We start from the raw sequence: 6,510 nt of genomic DNA, 5'->3' as shown, positions 1-6,510 counted from the left end.
CTTTGACTTGCGGTATGTCAAAAGGGATATGGATATTCTTGAATGAGAATAGTCGTGATTAGTAGCATAAGTTTGCTTTATTCTCTTTGAAGAACTCCGACCCGAGGACCCCGGCATACATTATTGGAAATTCATCTGGGACGATATGGAAGAGACTTGGATGCCCGTGTACCTTGACAATTATTTGTCCCAGTGTATCAATTCCTGTGTTCGTAATGCCGTGAAGCCTCAAGGTGTGTTCCGTATTCATTTGATTCATATTCTTGACACAACCGCGTTTTAGCAAATTTACTTCTGCACCGGTATCTAACATTATTATTGCTGTCCCCTTTAGGTCCGGTGATCGCAACGTGATGGCGGGGACGTTTTCATCTCGGAGTGAGATATGAGCTACTCGGATTTTGGAGGATTCATTTGATTGGACCTTGACGGGATTTGTGGACTCATTTCCCTCTGGGCCCCGTTCGTTTTCTCCCTGGGGGTTGTCTCATTTTTTTGGTTTCTTTTCTTACTCAGGTACTCGAATCTACGACATGCGGTTAGGTCGTGTCCCTTAGTTTTACATATATAGCAGTACGAGTCAGGGTCGTATGATTTTTCTCCTGTTTTTTCTGTCCTTCTGGCTGCATTTAATTTTTTTGAAGCATTTTTCCACGGTGTCATTCTTTAATCCGCAAAAATCACATTTATTTCTGGATTTTTCATTCTTCCCTGTCTCGTCTCGCATTTGGTGATAATCGTTACCGTGAACTCGAGTTGGGTTTTCCTCCAATGGATCAGCAATCATTTGAAAGATGCGTGCATGAGATTTGAATCTATCTATATCTCTGATGTGATTTTTATAAACTGCAATCGCGCTAGTGTAGGCTTGTTCAATGGTGCTATGAGGCTGTAATTTGCACTCTATTCTCAGCAGGGGGGGAATTCCATTTAGAAAAGCAGTGATTGCATCCCCTTCTATTTTCTTTTTCTCAGAAAAGGTTAAGGCTCGATTCTTCTCTTGCTTCTCTAAATTTAGGAAATTCCCGTGAACTGAACGCGATCTGTTAACGTAATCTATTATGTGTTCTTGGGGTCCTTTAGACATATTTTCTAATGCTGCTTTGCATTGATTAACTGTCATTAAGGGATCGAATACTTCTCTAAGATGCATTTCGAGGTTTTGTACGTTGCCATACTTGAGATTTTCTATAGCAGTTCGTGCTCTGCCTCTAAATTTTTGTCTAATTAATTCTAAAAATGTAGGGATAACGTGGTCTGGAAGCATGATACATGCTCGATCACATGCTTTAATGAATTGAGACACTTCTAAATTAGTACCGTCAAAAGTGGGAATATATGCGAGGGCATCTTTGAGGGCTATGTGGACTGTGGGTGTTTGTTCCTGCCTGGAGGGTCTTAATGCAATTCTTTTGACGCGAGCTAATTCTTCTTGGATTTCTGTTATTCGGGAGAGAACCGTTTAATTAAATTCCTGTGATTCATTCGGGGTAAATCCCTCTGGATTGTCATGCATCTCCCTAGACCTCGCGAATAATTCATTTGCGCGTGCTTCTTTTTGGGCTACTAATTTTTCTCTTTCGCCTAATTCTTTTTCTATTGCTGATAACGTCTCAATTTTATTTTGAGCTGTAAGAATATCCCTAGTTTTTATTTCTAACTGGGCCTCTCTTTCGTCTAATGACGTTTGCTTCTTTTTTAATTGCTCCGCGAGCGTCATGAGTTTTTCTTGATCCATGATAGTTTCTTTTGATTAATGAAATTAAAAATGGAAAGAAAAAAAAGGAAAAAGGTGTAGCTATCCCACCGCTGCCACCATTTTGTTACGTCCTGTTTTAATTTGAACGTGAGGGTAAGTGCTACTTTTTCAAACGCAAAAGGTTTGAGGGATTTGCCCGTTTTCCATCATTAATTTTTTGCGTATATGCATTATTTTCTAACCTTTACGGGATTTTTCCAGGTGTCGCAGTTTTTCCTGGAGTCCAGTCAGGAATTTCTGCGTTGACGGAGTGAATCGCAAGGGATGAAACTCTCGAAAGGGTGTCTGGGCTTGTTGGTGCTTGGCCACGTATTCCGTGGTAAAATATCCCTGCGTCTGGGGATGCTGTGTAGCCGGAGGTGCGGTTTTCTTAGTCGGCGGGTGCGATACCGGGTGTTGGACCAACCGGAAGTTGCCCTGGCGGTCCTTGGTGACGCCAATATGTATGAGAGCAGAGCTTGTCACCGTAGGTCTTGCTACAGTGGTACCCAATAAGGCGTCTAGGTCCACTTCTCGTGGAGTATGGTAGATGGCTGCCAATTTTCGGAGCTGGTACTTCCTTCCAGCGCGACGTGTCCTCTTCGGCATTGGTCCAGTCCAAAGGATAGTAGGGGTGAGTTTGTGGTTAAACTAAATTAAGCAATCTTCTGCTCCAATATTTCCGGAATAGGAATGATTGAGCAGTCTTCTGCTCCAATCAATTATTACGTGCAGGGAGAAGAGTGTGAGCAATCTTCTGCTCCACGCTCAGGAATGAGTTAACACTCGGGTTGTTAGGATTAGACTGAACATTTATTTCACATTATTTCGGGTTTTTACACAATATTTGTTTCCTGTTGCAATGTCGGCAGAAAATCTCTATCCGGTGCATACCAGCTAACTCAACGTTTGCTTTTGGCACGTGTGGTGACAACTTAGTATTTTATTATTTCGTTGAGATTTTGTACTGATATTGTTTTATAATATTACCAATTATTTGTATTATTATAATATTAATCTTTCTATTGCGTACAATTTTGTTTTCAATTCATAGATGATTGTACCAGAGAGGATACTCATCGTTGCCGTCGGTCATCCTGTGGGTATCTCGTGTAGCAGTCGGTAACTCGACCGTGGGCACAACAATCGGTAACCCGGCAGTGGATAACCGGCTGCAGCTGACGGTAGGTAATATGTTTCCGTGGATAACATATTATAATGGATAACATGGTGTAGTGATAACTCTGATTCTAATAATTCTTTTCAATATTCATTTCTGGCCGTCACCCATGACAGGTCTTTTATTAATTTATTATTGCTATATTTTATTGTGTTCAGGTGTGATACCCTGTCATTGGCGATGAACCTGTAAGTAAAATCCCGTTTTTTACTCTCTTGAACGTTTAGGTTAATATTTTATCATTTTATCTTGGCTGCATATCAACATATTTAGATTTGTTTATATTATCCTATTAACTGGCTTTTATTTTTGTTTTAGGCCTCAATTTCGGCATGCCGACGAGAAGTGGGGACGTAACACCTGTAGTACCTCTCAGATACCGAAAAATTCTTTTTACCATATCCCAATCACTTTCTTTAGGATTTACTTGATGTCTGCTTATCACATTGATTGCATATGCAATGTCTGGTCTCGTAGCACCAGCCAAATACAAAAGACTACCTACAGCCTCTCTGTAAGGAATGTTTGGCTTTATTTCTGTCCTTTCCAAAGTCCCATTATCATATTCTGTTTCTCTTAATTTTCTCTCATTATTAGCTACTTGAGAAGTATTCATTGGTGTACGTTGTGGATGTGCTTTATCAAAGCCAAACCTACTTAATATCTTTTGAATATATTTTTCCTGATTTAATTTAATAATCTGATTTTCTCTGTCTCGCTTAATAGTCATGCTCAGGAATTCCTTAGGTTCTCTCAGGACTGTCATTTCAAATTCGCTACATAAATTACTCTTTACATTAGCCAATTTATCGTTATCATTACTCGCCAATAACATATCATCTACATAAAGTAGCAGAAGCAAGAACTTGTCTTCATCTCGCCAAGTGAATAAACAAGGTTCTAAATCCGAGTTCTACAGACCCATACTCAAAGCTACTTCAGTGAATTTTACATTCCACCGTTTGGGACTGATACGAAGACCATAAACTGCTTTCTCCAATTCGCACACATTTTCTTGCCTATCTTTGTCAGTATGATTAGTTCCTTCTGGAATTTCTATGTAAATTTCCTCATCTATTACACCATTGAGGAAAACAATTTTAACATCTAGCTGACACACCTCTAGATTATATTTGTTTATAATTGATATAACTATTCTCACTAAAGGTAAACGAGCTACTGGAGCATAAGTTTCCCTTAATTCATAAATGTTCTTATTCTAGAAACCTCTGATTACTAGTCTCGCTGTGAATCTTATTTTTCCATTTGCCTCATTTTTACACTTAGAAACCCATTTTGAATCAATGACATTTAATCTTTTTCCATTCATCATACTTGGAGGTCTTTTGACAATTTTCCATACTTGATTTGTTTCTAACGAGTTTAATTCTTCATCAACCGCATTTAACCAATAATCTTTATTTTTATTATTTATAGCTTCTCGATAATTTGAAGGATCTTCATTTATGCTTGACCAAAGTGCATGATACACTTCATCTTCCTTTTCTGATAAATCTATCTCGCCTACATTACTGATAACACTAGTGAAGAAAACGTTTCCTTTCACGTTCTCATTAATTTCCAACTCTGAAAAGCTATTATCATTTATTGTTTTATCTTTTATATCAACTGTCTTCACTTTCTTGGTAATGTTTTGTTCTGAAACTTCTTTCCTTGGTCTACCTCTGTTGCGTTTTATCTCTTCCTCCGGTTTTGAAGAATCCTCGGCCTCACCTCGACTCTTTTCGAACTCAACAAACCATTCATCTTTATTCTCCATTTCTCCATATTCTGGGAAATCTTTGATACCGTTTCCCTTGTATTTATCCCCATACACTAATTTTTCATTGAATTTAACATGTCTACTTTCATAATATTTTCCTAGCTCTGGCTTTAAGAGTTGATACCCTGTTGGAGTATATCCAACCAAGACCATACCTACACCTCGAGGTCCAAACTTTGGGCCAGCATTTCTAGCAATTTTTACATAACTTAAACTACCGAATCTTTTGATTTGATTAATATCAAAGCTGTGATCAGGCGCGAATCTTTCTAAAGGAGTTATCATATTGTTTGATTTATGTGGAGTCCTATTTTAAGCATAAACTGCAGCAGTTAAGCCCAGATCCCACATGCCCTTTGGCAGTGTCGAGTCAAACATATAACATCTCACCTTTTTCTGGATAGTTTGATTAAATCTCTCAGCGACACCATTGTGTTCAGGTGTATCAGGGGAAGCTAACTGTAATTCCGCCCCTAGACCCTTAAGAACTTCAACTGTATGCCCGCCTGTATACTCTGTTCCCTGATCTGATCTAAGTCAACACACTTTCGCGTCATAACCCAGTAAATTACGCGCACTTCTGATGAACATCTCAAGACAACGTCCTGTGTCACTTTTCGCCTTCATTGGATAAGCCATAGCGAATCTTGAGAAGTCATCGATGAACACAGACATAAATCTGTATCCCTTAGGATGAGAAATTGGAGTAATAGGCCCCATCACATCTGAGTGAACTATTTGCAATGGTGCTGTTGCTCGCCTGCGCACCGATGGGAATGATAATTTATTGAATTTAGACGTTAAGCACACCTCACAATCTCTAATGAATTCATCATCAAATTTTACTGCATTTAATTCTTTATTATCTGGGAATTTCTTTTGTAATGCCTTGAGGTAACTCGTTGAGGCCATGTCCAAATCTACAATGCCACAACATGACATTCTGATTCTTCAAATAGCTATATTTATCAATTGAAAGTTTTGGAAGAACTTCTACCGAATCATCCCATGGTAATTCATCAACATCTTGCAATTTCCTGTCCCAAATGGTGTAATCAAAATTTGATTGTTCATGGGGAATCTTTTCTTTAGTAATTATTTTCTCTTTTATTAAGTTTTCACTCCTTTTTTTATTTTGCCTTTCTTCCTTTGGCTTTTCTTCAATTTTATTTTCTTTCTCATTACTGTTATCAATTTCGTCTCTTCTCTCACTTGTTTCATTCTGTAAATTTGCTGTGACACTTCTGGTAAGATATCTTTTCACCTCATTCTCGTCCCCAGTGACATCAGCAACATTTGCTACTATTCGACTGTTTATTTGTTTGAAAGAATTCTTGCTGATAGAGTTTGACTTTACTATTTCTAAATCGATTATTCAGTAAGGTTTTCTATAAATTCCCGACATGCAAAGTTCATTGGACAATGGATCAAATATATCAATTTTCTTGTCATCTAAGTAGATTGCTAATCCCATTTCGGCAAATTTTCTTAATGATAGTAGATTTGGTTTAAGAGCTTCTGCAAAAATAACTTCGTCAATTTCTGGTAATTTATCACTCGCCAGTTCAATTTCTATTTTTCCTGCTCCCTCCATTTTTAAGTCCGCTGACTCATTTTTATTCGCACACCTAATTACTCCACAATTTGATTGATTTCGAGATACGCGATAGCGTATCGGCCAAGAAAAGTTTTGACCGACTGAGCAAAACATCAGGCCGAACGCACCGCGTATCTATACACGAAGCAACTACCCCCTCCACTACCACCGAAACACATTTATTGAATAAAATGAAAACGTGATACCCTACG

The 6,510-nt window shown here is 38.3% G+C and overlaps 1 long non-coding RNA gene across 1 annotated transcript; it reads left to right on the top strand.

Moving 5' to 3' along the window:
- The first annotated feature begins 1,261 nt into the window (after positions 1-1,261).
- Positions 1,262-2,903, top strand: LOC107039904. The gene is made up of 3 exons (XR_001460985.1): positions 1,262-1,852; positions 1,961-2,372; positions 2,793-2,903. It is a non-coding gene; the product is annotated as an uncharacterized LOC107039904 (long non-coding RNA).
- The last annotated feature ends 3,607 nt before the right edge of the window (positions 2,904-6,510 follow it).

Source organism: Diachasma alloeum, unplaced genomic scaffold (assembly GCF_001412515.2).
Source record: "Diachasma alloeum isolate Michigan unplaced genomic scaffold, Dall2.0 Dall_scaffold_00311, whole genome shotgun sequence".
NCBI lineage: Eukaryota > Metazoa > Arthropoda > Insecta > Hymenoptera > Braconidae > Diachasma > Diachasma alloeum.
Note: the sequence above shows the minus strand (reverse complement) of the source record. Positions and strands in the feature narration are given on the sequence as shown.